Source organism: Delphinus delphis, chromosome 6 (genome assembly GCF_949987515.2).
Source record: "Delphinus delphis chromosome 6, mDelDel1.2, whole genome shotgun sequence".
Taxonomy (NCBI): Eukaryota; Metazoa; Chordata; class Mammalia; order Artiodactyla; family Delphinidae; genus Delphinus; species Delphinus delphis.
The window spans coordinates 90,524,163-90,537,454 of record NC_082688.1 but is presented as its reverse complement, the minus strand read 5'-3'; the positions used below and the strand labels follow the sequence as shown (position 1 = coordinate 90,537,454).

At 34.5% G+C, this 13,292-nt stretch overlaps 1 pseudogene; it reads right to left on the bottom strand.

Moving 5' to 3' along the window:
- Positions 1–236: 236 nt before the first annotated feature.
- LOC132426744 (large ribosomal subunit protein eL22 pseudogene) lies at positions 237–682 on the bottom strand (annotated as a pseudogene).
- Between the last annotated feature and the right edge of the window lie 12,610 nt (positions 683–13,292).

Here is a 13,292-nt window from a genome sequence, read left to right as displayed (position 1 = left end):
GTAACTAACTGAACTCACATCTCCACGCCCTTATCCACCTGTTCAATGACAAACAGTAGTCAGTTCCCTTGAAGGAGACTTACACATTTTGGTATTTCTACCAAAAGAATTGAAATTTTCAAGCAGAAAAAAAGTTTAATTACAAGTAAGTGAGTGGCAGCCCAAGTGAAGCCCTTTTACTATGATTTCCAATTTTCTGTTCAATCCACACTGCAGAGATACAAGGAAAGCCGCCATTTTGTTTCCTAAATTTTATTTAAGAATTCATACAAAATACTCCAGATAACTGAGTTTCAATCCTCATCTTCCTCCTCTTCTTCATCTTGATTAATCTGGAAGTAACGTAATTCGTAACTTTCTTTGCTGTTGGCAACTACGCATAACCAATCACGGAGATTATTCTTCTTCAAATATTTTTTGGTGAGATATTTCAAATACCTTTTGGAAAAAGACACCTCGGAAGTTACAGTGATCTTGCTTTTGCTTCTTTCGATTGTTACAACACCTCCTCCGAGATTCCCAGCTTTTCCATTCACTTTGATTCTTTCCTGAAGAAACTGCTCAAAATTGGCCGCATCCATGATTCCATCTTCTACAGGATGGGTACAGTCAAGAGTAAACTTCAGGACCTGCTTCTTTTTTTTTGCCCCCCCTTCACCACAAGCTTTTTCACTGGCGCCATCGCCACAGCAGAGGCAGAAAAGCTCTACTATTCTTTTGTTCTTTTAGGCATTTGCCAGGGGTCGAAAAGATGAGATTGAAATAAAATGCTTTTATTCCACTGATTTTTAACAGAAAATTTGCATTCTCTACTTCCAGCCTGTCTGAAACCAGTTTCTAATTGTCTCTCAGGAGAAACAATACTGTTCTTTCACCCAGTACTTTTTGTTTGTTGTTATTGTTCCAAAGTTCATATCATGGGTCTGTCACAGAAGCAAAATTATAAATTGCAAGTCATTAAGGTATGGTGAATGCCCATCTGTGTAAGAACATGTCAAAGAAATGTTTACCCAGTTGGAATATCACTGGCCAATCTACTATCTACTACTGTATATAGTATGTGTATTAATATCCTAGTGCTGCTATAGCAAAATACTACAAGTATATGACTTAAAGCAACAGAAATTTATTTTCTCACAGTTCTGGTGGCTAGAAGTCTGGAATTGATGTGTCAGCAGTGCCAGGCTCCCTCTGGAGACTCTTGGGAAGAATCCTTCATTGCCTCTCCCTAACTTCTGATGATCATTGGCAAATACTTGGCGTGCCTTGACTCGAAGTTTCATCCCTCCAACCTCTGTCTCCACCATCATATGGCCCTTTACCCTGCGTGTCTACCTCTCTGTGTCTCTTTCTCCTTATAAGGACACTAGTTATTGGACTTAGGGCCCACCTCAATCCAATATGACCTTACCTTAAGTTGGTTAAATCACAGAGACCCCGTTTCCAAATAAGGTCACATTCACAGGTGCCTGGGTTCAGGACTTCAATATATCTTTTGGGGAGACACAATTCAGCTCACAACAGTACTAGATATTATTAGTAGCATGGAGCTGGAAGATCTGGTAGATTTTTAGACCAATGGCAGCCAACATATAGTATATTGATATTTATATCAAACTGACTAAAATTACCTAAAAATTTCCAAAAATGAATAAATCTTCAACTTTGAAACTACTCACCTGCTTATTCCATTTTCTATTCAAAATAAATATACAAAGTATGATGTGTGTGTGTGTGTGCATGTGCTATATGTATCTACATGGATTTATGTGTAGGACTTTTCAAAATCCTCATTTCTAATTTGCAACTGTAAAACTGAATTCTGAAGCTTAGACTAGACAGAAATCAGGGCTTCACGTTGAGGTGGTAAAGTTACACATACATCAATTCTGATAACTAAATTATTCAACCAATTACTTTTTTTTCTTTTTTAAATTGAGATACTATTGACAAATAATACTGTGTAATTTTAAGGTGTACAATGTGTTGATTTGATGCATTTATATATTGCAATATGATTACCACCATAGTGTTACCTAATACCTTTAATGTGTCAGTTAATTATCACTTCTTTCTTTGTGATGAGAACAATTAAGATCTAGTCTCTTGGTAAATTTGAAGTTCATAATACAGTATTGGTGACTATAATTACTATGCTCTACATTAGAACTTCAGGATTTATTTATCTACTAGTTTTAAGTTTATATCCTTAAATAACATCTCCCCAATCCCCCAACCTTCAGCCCCTGGTAATCACTATTCTACTCTCTGTTTTTACAAGTTTATCTTTGTTAGAATCCACAAATAAGTAATATCATACAGCATTTAATCTTCCTCTGTCTGACTTAGCTCATTTAGCATAATAAATCAGGGTCCATCCATGTTGTTGTAAATGGCAGAATTTCATTTTTTTTCATGGCTGAATTATATATACATATATATATATTATAATATTAATTATAATATAATATAAATATATATATACATACATATATATTTTACATCTTATTTATTCATCCATTGATGGACACTTCAGTTTTTTCATATCTTGGTTATTCTGAGTAAAGTTGCAATAATGACAGAAGTGCTGATACCTCTTTGATACCTTATTTTGCTGGGAAAAGAATACTCTCTTCCACAAATGGTGTCTGGAAAACTGGATAACCACATGGAGAAAAATGAAATTGTACCTCTATCTTATACTCCTCATAAAAATTAACTCAAAATGGATTAAACACTTCAACATATGACCTGATACTATAAAATGTCTGGAAGAAAACATGTAGGGAAAGCTCCTTAACATTGATCTTGGCAATGATTTTTTGGATTTGACACCAAAAACACAAGCAACAAAAGCAGAAATCAACAAGTGGGACTATATCAAACTAAAAAGCTTCTTCACAGCTAAAGAAACAATCAACAAAATGAAAAGGCTACCTACAGAATGGGAGAAAAATTTTGCAAACCATATACAGAGTAAAGGGTTAATGTCCAAAATATATAAGGAACTCATACAACTCAATACAAAATAATCCAACTAAAAAATGGGTAGAAGAACTAAGTAGACATTTTCCTAAGAAGACACTCAAGTGGCCAACAGGTACATGAAAAGATGCTCAACATTCAATCTGGAACAATTCTTGAGTGTACAAATCCTTCACCTCCTTGATCAAACTTATTACCAAGTATTTTATTCTTTTTAATGCAATTGTAAATGAGATCGTTTTCTTAATTTCTCTTTCTGATAGGTATTATTAGTGTATAGAAACACAACTGACCTTTGTATATTGATTTTGTATCTTGCAACTTTACTGAAACTGTTTATTAGTTATAACAGTCTTTTGGTGAAGTCTATTATAAATATTATATCATATCATCTGCAAGCAGAGACAATTTAAATTATTATTTTCTGATTTGAATGCTTTTTATTTCTTTTTCTTGACTAATTGCTCTGACTAGGACTGCCAGTACTGTGTTAAATAATAGTGAGAACAGGCATTCTTGTCATGTTCCTGATCTTAGAGCAATAGCTTTCAGCTTTTCATCACTGATTATGATGTTAGCTGTGGGCTTGTTATATAGGGCCTTTATTATGTTGAGATAAATTTCTTCTATATCCACTTTGTTAAGAGTTTTTTATTAGGAAAAGATGTTGAATTTGTCAAATGCTTTTCCTGCATCTATTAAGATAATCACAGGATTTTATCCTTTATTTTGTAATGTGGTGAATCACATTGATTAATTTGCAAGTGTTGACCCATCCTTGCATCCCAGAAGCAAAGCCCACTTGATCATGGTGTATGATCCTTTTAATATACTGTTGAATTTGATTTACTAATATTTTATTGGGTAATTTTGCATTTATGTTCATCACATATATTGACCTGTAATTTAATTTTTTTGTATATCCTTGTCTGGCTTTTGTATCAGGTAATGATGGCCTTGTAAGATGAATTTCAAAGTGTTCTTTCCTCATCTATGTTTTGGAGAAGTTTGAGAGGGAATGGTATGACTTCTTATAATATTTGGTAGAATTCACCGGTGAAACCATCTGGTCCTATAACCAAAGATAGGAAATCTGAGAGGAATGAAATATTATGATAAAACATCATAGCCTAATTGAAGTTGGGGGACAAAGTCTTGGTTGCTGTGACAGTAAATTACTCTTAGTTTGAGTAAGAGCTTCTCACATACCACTATGTTCTATTTAAACATGACTAGGATTTCGGGTGATCCTATGACCAGAGCTACTCATCATCAACTGGGCATAATCATATCATTAAGCCATAAAGTCAAGTGGGCACAGCAGAAGTTGACTATATAATGAAAATGATACATTCAGGATTAGGCCAAACAGTTTGAATTTGACTTCCTATCTTCTAACTGTATTTTTTTTTTCTTTTCTGTCATTATCCAAGATAATTTTCTTTCTCATGAGTAGTCCTAAATGGTTTCTTTACAAATCTATCATGGTAGTTTTGATATTAATTTGGGGGATGGAAATAGCAATAATAATAAATGTATGTAGGGCATTCCAGTGACTTCTGGAGAGACATGTTCTCCTGATCTGAAAGGCAACAGGAAAAGGAGAGAGAGGGCACAGCCTCTGAACGTTTTTATGTTTTTGCAGAAATGCTGTTACCATAGAAATTCAATGCAGAGTCATGTTAAGGGGTTAAAATATACAAGCAACCCATCTTAAACATACTACATAAGGACAAATCTGAATTTTGTTATATCTAGTGTAACACATTTAAATTAACATTACTATCAAACACTCAGTAATTTGGCATTGTAAATCTCTTAAACACAAAATTATCATAAACTTCAAACAAATAAGTCTCTCACAGCTTAAAAACAAACAAACAAAAAATGGGACCTCAGGTTAGGATTCAATGTGACTTTTTTCAATTTTGAAAAACTTATGAGTTTAATAGGAGTTAAGAAGAGGAAGGACAGGGGAGAGATTGCTAAAGGATTTCTTCCTGGGGTGATGCAAATATTCCAAAATGAGATAGTGGTGATGCTTGCAGAACTCTATGAATACACCAAACAATGAACACTTAACCACTAATGCTAAACATTGCACACTTTAAAGTGGTAAAATGTATGGTAAGTAAACTATATTTCCATAAAGCTGTTATTTTGAGAAAAAACAGCTTATGATAGGCAGTCTCTTCCTGGGTGCTGGCATTGTATATAAAGATCATATATTACCTAGTTCCTGAAATGTGACCACTTTTCTCTCTAATCAAACTCAGGAGTATATTTTTTCTCTTTGAGTAAAATTAAAACAAAATTTTTAAAAGTAAATGATTCAAAACACAATTTAATTTATACCAGAACATGAATTTTATTAATTTGTAATTAATTTTAAAAACTGATTAAGACTGTAACTCTTAAATTTTTACCTATATTTACTTATTGTTTCCTTATCCATAAAATGGGGGCATTTATCATATAATAAAAAAAATGTAAAGCAATTAGAACTTTTCCTAGTGCCTAGAAGGTGCTTTGTAAATATTTATTATTATTAATAAGCAATGCACAGGCCATATTCACTTCTCCAATAGAATATTTTTATACTTTACCAAATAAATTTCTTATTTTCCAGTAAGTATTATTTCTTCCTCAATTTTTTTCACAAGCTGTCCACTCGAGAACACAAGAATTTTAAACACCAATCTTCAGCTCAATTAGTTTATAAAGTAGGTGTGAAGTCACAAAACTTCAAGATATTGTTTATTTTTTCAGAAGTCACAGGTCTTTTCGGGAATTAGGAGGTTCCCATCACATATGAAAATAAAGTAACATTGTTAAAAGAATACCATTCAACTGGCATAAACATTGAAACATTCTTCAGTTTTATAATTTAGTGAATTCTAAGCTCCTATTTACCATTTCCACACCTAAAATCATGATATTAATCCAATTCCTCATGCTCAGTTCAGTAATGATTATGCATTCTCATTATGAAATTTGGAACTTACCCAGTTGTACCTGTGAGTGGATGGATGCAGCAACCCCAGCCAGACAGAGGGGTGATTACCACGGTCTCAGTCCCTTTAGAAATTTAAGTGTGGGCCACAACAGGGCCAGATTCATGGGCATTTGACCTGGGCAGTCCCACAGGTCAAATGAAGGGCCCCATACTTAAAAGAACCTCATGCTTGGTCTATTGCTCTGCTGTCACTGTTTTGAAATTCTTAAGTAATTTTTGAACAAGGAATCCTACATTTCATTTTGCACTGAACACAGAAAATTATATAGCTTATCCTGGGTCATAAAGCCAGGTAAGCTACCAAATCCTGTGGTAATAATTAAGGGTAGGAGGAAATGAGTATAGGTGTTTGAGGAGGGAGAGGATGAGTATTAATGGTACCCTGAACCTACCTGCAGCAATGGTGTCTGTACCTCTTCCCACTAACCTCTCATAAGTTTCCCCTCAGAAACACGGACAAGAACTATGGAGGAGGGACTTCCCTGGTGGCACAGTGGCTAAGAATCCGCCAGCCAATGCAGGGTACACGGGTTTGAGCCCTGGTCCGGAAAGATCCCACATTCCGCGGAGCAACTAAGCCCGTGTGCCACAACTACTGAGCCTGCACTCTAGAGCCCGTGAGCGACAGCTACTGAGCCCTCATGCCTCAACTACTGAAGCCCACGTGCCTAGAATCTGTGCTCCACAACAAGAGAAGCCACTGCAATGAGAAGCCCGCTCATCACAATGAAGAGCAGCCCCCACTCGCCGCATCTAGAGAAAGCCTGCACACAGCAACAAAGACTGGACACGGCCAAAAATTTTAAAAAAAATTAAATAAAAAAATGATTCTGGTTCAAAAGAAAAATGCATATACAAAGCTTAAAAAAAAAATGATGAAGGAGCTGTTTTCCAAACCTCATGCACAGAGAAGAGAATCTGTATGAAGCAAGGGATGGATGGGAGGTGTCTTGCTTACATCTCTATTCAAGGAAGACTTCTGCAGGAAGGATAGCTGGTTGACAGCCTCCAGCTGCCCCAAGATTGGCCAATGTGTTCTTGCCAGACTGCTTCCCCAGTGACTAAGCACTATGACGTACTAGAATCACTATATTCCTGCCCACCCCTAGATTCCTAGAATCCCTGTAATGGTAGACTTTGCTTAGAGAGTCTGATTACCTAGTCCGTTAGCTAGCATCCTCTCTCTCTCTCTCTTTCAAATATATATATAATCGCTATTGGGATCATGGGTAAATTTTTGTTTCTTTCACCCTGCTTTGCTTATGTGTATATTTTTTTTTCTGCAAATACATGTGCTACTTCAAGGACTTATAATATTGTTGGAAATCATCAAGAATAACACATTTTGTGATCTGTTTGAAAGGAATAAATGATTTCGCCCACCTACGTTTACTGACTACTCATGAAATGCAAAACTTCACCTTACTTTACCCTATCATCAGAAAAATGATTCCAGTTTTGGTACAAAAGGATACTTCCAAGTATCCTTTCTGCAAGATTGTAGAAAAGCAATCTCATGTATATTACATGATAGCTTTTACATGAGTTACTGCTGCTGCAAATCAGTGGGCAATGTATGTGGACAAATACTCAATGTTTTAATGTTTTTTTAAGTATAGGTTGCACTTTTGCATTTCATGGTGCCTTTTAGAATTAACTATATCTTTTTTATTTTTTCTTTAATGTCACGAACTATGTTTTGAAATATTCAAACACATGAGAAAAAGGCTTATTGAAGTAAATATTCTGCAATTAGTATTTCTCATGCCACTTATACCATGATTACATGAAATGTAAAATCACTGCTTTTGAGTATTAGGAAAAAATTAGAAGGAATCATAATTATAGGCAAGTTTTATTAGGAAATGTTTAGGTTAACTCTGAAATTCAAGTATAAATAAGATTTTTTTAAATCTCAGTTTATAGTTATCACAAGTATGTGTGATAAGTTAAGTTTTGCTAACCAGTAAATTGGGGTGGTCCTTGAATCTTCCTTTGGCAGTTCCTCCCCTTCATTTCAAATCAATCAGAAAGTCTTACAGACTCTACATCCTAAACCTTTCTTGAAGCCCTCTCCTCCACCCTATTTCTGCTGGCATTGGGCTCATGCTCATTTTTTCTTCATTTGAGTGCTCACATTCTGGCCTCCCTTCTGACTCTCCACATGGTTGCCAGTGTGATTGTTCTGAAATGGAAATATGGTCATTCCTCTGCAATTCACATCTGTCATTGAGTTCCCAGAGCCTAGCTTGAAGTCAAATACTTGTTGGCAATATATTTGAGAACTTTTTTGATCTTACTCCTGCTTGCTTCTCAGACTCATCCCTGTCTGCCTACAAAACCTCTCTGCTCTGGCTCTGAACTCCCTGTCATCATTCAAAAGTTCCATGAGTTTTCACAGCCCTGCAAGTTGCATCTTCCGTTGCCACTGCCTGGAGTATATTCCCCTCAGCCCAATCCTGAAAAATATAACTCATTTCTCTTTTTTCACCTGTATTTTTTCTTAAGTTCATGATTAACATTGCCATTTTAAAAAACCTCAATGCAAAAAATTTAATTTGCACACCATAAAATAATTTAATATTTCTGTATAAAATATTCTTTTATTTCCCATTTCAGAATAACTAAACCATAATATCACATGACAGTTTTTCTCAGCTGATTTCACTGATTTTCCCCCAGCAGATAAACAACTTACCTTGAGTTAAACACTTCCTCCTCTGCCCTTTGCTGCATGCCGAATAAAGCTCTAATAAACATCTTCAGGTATTGCATGTGGCAGACATTCTAACATGTCCAGGAAATTCTTAAAGCCGGAGACTCTCTTTGTTCGTTTCCATTCCCTAAATGTCTTGGATACTTGCTACATGGCAAGTACTCATGTAATATTTGTTTAGAGAATGAAAGATAGCAAATAATTGAGAACAAAACTTGACTTTTTAGTGTTATTTTGAAATTTTTTATCAAAATGACAGAACATAACTATTCAGTTATACATTTATCCTTGGTCATGTTCTTGCTTAAATCGTGTAACTATTAACATACAGTTCACTCCAACAGCATTTTTATGTTCCCACGTATTAGGTATTTTGTTGTTTGCTTGGGAAACTCAGATAAATACAACATTGACTCTTTATTCAATGTTTTCTTATTATAAGTGAGTGATGAAATAATAGTTGGTACTACTCACTGTACTCTGTGCCACCTACTATTTAATCACCTAATAAGATACTTCGAGGTGAAATTTAATCATCAGCAGTCTTATTTTGTATATGTGTGTAAAATAATTTAAATGCATTCAAAATATGCATTGTGTTGTGGCAATATAGGTAAATTTATGTATAAAAATCATTGGATATAATGGTTATTCAATTAATATTTTGGATTGATTGAATATATCACTAATATGAATGAGTAATTCATACTACTATAATCCTTTCATTTCAGTTGAGCTCTCTATATTTCCTTCTTTTTTGAAGAGAATGGCACTTCAGTATAATCACAAAGAGTGAATAGATGGGATTGCATAGTCTCAATCAACCTACGTTTTACATGCAAAAAATTTAAAAACACATAATTATAAATTTCCTATATTTCACAGTAAACATTATTGTTCAAACTTTAGAGTTACAACAATATAAAATGTTAGTAAAATCAATGTTTTGTTGAAATTATAGTAATTCATGTAAGATTTCTTAGAAACTGACACTAGTGAAAACTCTGAAGTAGTGTAGTTTTTTGGCATTTATTTTTCAAACTTCCAATTGGAAACTCAATCACAAAGGCCCATCCACAGAGCCACACACTATCTACCCTGATTGCATCTCATGATCCTTACTTCCCTGCCTCCACTCAAACACTGAGTTCTTAGTAGTAATTTTTCAGGGTTTTGATCTCTGATCTGTGCCTTATAATTTGATGAAAGTAATTTTTGAAAGGTTAATATGTCAGGACATTTTTTGCAAATGTCCTAAACAGGTTCTCTTGTATTACTATGATTATTAGTTTCATTATGTTGACATAACAAATTGCCACAAATTCAGAGACTTAACACAGTCATTATCTCACAGTGCCTTCACAGTCTGAAGTCTAGCTTCCTTGGGTCTCAGAAGGCTAAAATCAAGGTGTCTACATGGCTGTGTTCCTTTCTTGATGCTTTAAGGCAGAATCCACATCCTGGCTTGTGTGAGTGATTGGTAGGATTCACTTCCTTGTGGTTGTAAGGCTAAGGTCCCTGTTTTCTTGCTGGTATTACCAGTTGGCTAGACATCAGGGATCTTTCTCAGCTTCTAGAGGCTGCTAGCCTTCCTTGGCTCCTGGCCCCATTCCTCCATCTTCAAACCAACAAGAGTGGGTCAAGTCCCTTAAGCTTCATCTCTTTGACTGATGATTCTGTCTTCCTCTTTAGCTTTTAAGGGCTCATATGATTACATTAGGTCCACTCAGGTAATCCAGGATAACCTTCCTAATATAAAGCAATTGATTAGTAACCTTAATTCCATGTGAAAGACTCTTCTCAGCAGTACCTGTATCAGTGCTTTACTGAACAGCTAGGAAACAAAAAATCTTGGGGAGATATTTTTACAATTCTGTCAACCACTTCATGTAATGATTTTTTTTTTCTTCTGGAAAGCATATTGAATAAGTTAACTAAGTAAATATTGAGCATTTTTTTTAGCACTTTATCCTATGATGGTTTTCTTTTTCAAAGAAAGAGTACAAACAAGGGAGAAAAACATAAAAGAACATTCTTCATTCTAAGTCTCTCTCTCTCTCTCATTCTCTCTCAACCTCTTCTTCTCTCTTAGTTGTTTTGTTGCTGTTATAAGTTTTTCTTAAACATGCAGCTTCTGACCAATGCCATTGAAAGCCCAGGTACATTCTATCTTCCTGCTTCGCCATTTTTAGCATGTGGATTCCATTCTCCCATTCATAGTATGGTTGATAATCTTCTAACAACCTGCCATTATTCCAAGCATAAATAAGAAGAAAGGGTGGAAAAAACATGAAGTGCCTAAGGGCAAAAGCATAACTGCCTGCCTATGGAGCCTCACCATTCTTCAAAACATTCCCAAAAGCTCAACTCAGTGACTTGTTTCCATCTAATTGTTGGAACCATGCTACATTGCTTTCCTTAGATGAAAGATGACTAGGAAAACAGTGGGGCTGAATAGATTGGGTTGATGAACACCACTGTATCTGACACACTATCATCAGACAGAAGATAGCATGGTTTATATTTGAATATTTCTTGTCTAACATTGAACAGAGAAAATAAGGTAATTTGTGCTCATCTGACTGAACTGTGCCTTGGTATCCTGAAATTAATTTTATGTGGATTGAAGAAATCAATAATCACTAAATTTCAGAATGGAATTTCAATTTTCATTTAGTAAATCCTAAACCATATGTAATATTTGTTTAAATTGTTAATCTTTCTCAAAAAATATTGAAGTTTTTAATGTTAACTTTATGGGATTAAGCCAAAGATATCAAGAGTGTTAGAAATTCCATGCCCTATATATTGTGAAGTGTGGAATGGTATGAATATATGATCTTTTGTCTTATCACAAATTATAATAAATAAGCTTTTAACTTGACTATCTGTTAAGTTCTGTAGTTTTTCTAAAATTAGGATTAAGTTAAATTTGAGCTAATATATTCTAATCCATGTAAAATTTACATATCTGGTTTTGTGACTTTTTGTGACTATCCTTCAAATCAGCATTTCTATAGCAGAGCCTATCTACCAGAAACAACAAAATTTAAGGCATGTTATTTTGTACTTTCAGTGATCTTAGTCCTTGCACTTAAAAAAACTCCATATCAATATACGTTAATGGGAAGACTTTGTAATGTAACAAAAAAATCAACAATGTTTTTTTACTTCACTGTTCTCTTGTCTGGGTGGCATAGTGTAGATGATGGGTAATAAAAAAAAAAATGAGATTCAAAGCAATTATTTTCCAAACTGCTGGCATTGAAAAAATTGTAGTCATTTGGAAACATTTAGGGCTCTGAACCCAATGAACTTACTATTATATAAAATGCAAGAATCAAAATACATAACAGTAATCCCTGAATTTCAAGGGCAAATCACTTAGCTATAATAATTTTAAGTCCTTGAGCATTTATTATAAAGCATACTGACAATGTGAATATACACCTGGCTATATATCTCCCAATAACACATTGATTTTCAGCTATTTCAATAATGGTATAGATCTCAGCATAGGATTGTTCTATGATACAAGCAATCATTCTAAGGAAGGTATGTGTTTAAGGTTATGTCAAGTTGTGAGAAACTTACTAAGTACTTCTGTTTAAAAAGTTCCCTGTTTAATATGTTAAAACTTTGTTTACAATATTCCAAGCGTATTTTATTCCAAAGGTCTTTCATCATAAAATATTTTCAGTGTAACATTTACTATTATGTGACAATTCAAGCAGGTAATACATACTTAAGAATTTACAGTTTGTCAGAGTCAGATGTGAAGTTGTCTTTCTTAGAAAGTGACATCTAAGAGAAGACTAATGTTCCAAATAATACAATAGTACTGCTATATACAGAAAAAAACACGTTCTTAAAACAACACACAACAAAACAAAATTGGTAGGATGCTAGAAGAGCAGATACTTGAAGAAGGATGATTGCAGACTGGCAATGCCATGTGAAACAACACTGCACTGAAGAAACTGGAGGAGTCTGCATGCCCTGAAGGACTCTTTCTTCATGAACCCCATTGGCCTCTCACAGCAAAGGGTCTGAAAAATCAACTACGAAGTGCCTATGGTGATACAGACTGGAGAGGGGAACACAGTCATGTGGGTGGGACAAGTATATGCATCCTGATGCTTCCTCTTTATTTCCACCACAAGACAAAAGCTTTAATCAGAAAGAACAGTGACACTACTGGCCTTAGGGTATATTAAGGCCAGTTTTAACAAGCTTATATGGTAGGTGAAACAATCATTTGAGGGTAGAACCTGATTAAAGGTATATTCATTAAAAATATAACAATGTATATTTTAAATTAGCAGGAAATTACTACAAACTTTATAAGAGATGTATAAGTAATAAGTCAATAGTGGAGGTAAAATGATATACTATATAATGTTTATTTAATGCAAAAGAAGGCAGAGCAAGAGTATATAATAAATTAAATAAATACAAAACAGCTAGCAATTTAATAAAGTTTTTATCCAACGACATCCATAATCACATTACTTATGAATGGCTTAAATATAACTTTCTTAAGAATGCAATTGTCAGATTGGATCAGACAGCAAG